The 1160-nt window shown below is 53.6% G+C and overlaps 1 non-coding gene across 1 annotated transcript; it reads right to left on the bottom strand.

Moving 5' to 3' along the window:
- Positions 1–706: 706 nt before the first annotated feature.
- TRNAI-AAU lies at positions 707–780 on the bottom strand. The gene has a single exon. It is a non-coding gene; the product is annotated as a tRNA-Ile (tRNA).
- Positions 781–1160: the final 380 nt, after the last annotated feature.

Raw genomic sequence — 1160 nt, 5'->3', positions numbered from 1 at the left:
GGAAACGTGTGTTGGGGGGGGGGAATTGTATGTTTGAGGGGGGAGGGAAACGTGTCTTGGGGGGAGGGGGGAATTGTATGTTTGAGGGGGGAGGGAAACGTGTGTTGGGGGAGGGGGAATTGTATGTTTGAGGGGGGAGGGAAACGTGTGTTGGGGAGGGGGAATTGTATGTTTGAGGGGGGAGGGAAACGTGTCTTGGGGGGAGGGGGGAATTGTATGTTTGAGGGGGGAGGGAAACGTGTGTTGGGGGAGGGGGAATTGTATGTTTGAGGGGGGGAGGGAAACGTGTGTTGGGGGGAGGGGATTGTGTGTTAGGGGCAGGGAAGGGAGGGGGAAATGGTGTGCTTGGGTTGGGACCGAGGCTGGCATGCGCTTCTGACTGGGGAGCCCTAAGCTGATTTGGAGAACGAGGAACACTTGGGCAACTCGGGGCAATAAACACTAACCCTTAGGTACTCGGTAACGGAGGCCGAAGCTAGGCAGGGCCGGAGATAGTTTAGAAGACCTCAAGGTTTAAAGGTTTTTTCCCTCCGTGGTGTATGCATTCCTTCCCTCTCTGACGACTTCGGAGAAAACAGCCACATCTAAACGAGGTAGATCAGGCTTTTAAATTCAAGTACTCCGTATGCCTTGAATGACTTTTGTTCATTTCACTTTTTGCACTGGTTTGGGAAAATTTGAAAGAAAAAAAACTACCTGTTTCCCGTGGCCCGTACGGGGATCGAACCCGCGACCTTGGCGTTATTAGCACCACGCTCTAACCAACTGAGCTAACCGGCCACTGCTCGTGAGCGCGTCTCCTTGGCGTCTAGTAGAAGACTCAGACGCTTCTGTTTGTTGGTCTTTTTTCTTTAGTTTTCGAAGCCGTGGCTGGCACTGTTATTGTTTTTCTAAGTAATCTTGGTGTCATTCAGTAATCATTTGGAGAAGACGCAACTGTTCTGACTCGGATAATGGGAGAAGAAGCCGGAGGCTGGTGTGGCCCGCGGCGGTGGAGCGGGCGAGCCCGGGAGCCCTGCGGGGGATAAGGAGGGCGCTTCCCCAAAGCAGCAACGCCACGGCAGGCCCCGCGCCTCTTCCAAGGGTATCCTCGCTTCTGCTATTTTTGCGTTACATTGTAACTAAAAAAGCCGCCTCCCGCCACGCCTCTTCTAAGGAGA

The sequence above is a fragment of the Sarcophilus harrisii genome, chromosome 2, assembly GCF_902635505.1.
Source record: "Sarcophilus harrisii chromosome 2, mSarHar1.11, whole genome shotgun sequence".
Lineage (NCBI taxonomy): Eukaryota > Metazoa > Chordata > Mammalia > Dasyuromorphia > Dasyuridae > Sarcophilus > Sarcophilus harrisii.
Note: the sequence above shows the minus strand (reverse complement) of the source record. Positions and strands in the feature narration are given on the sequence as shown.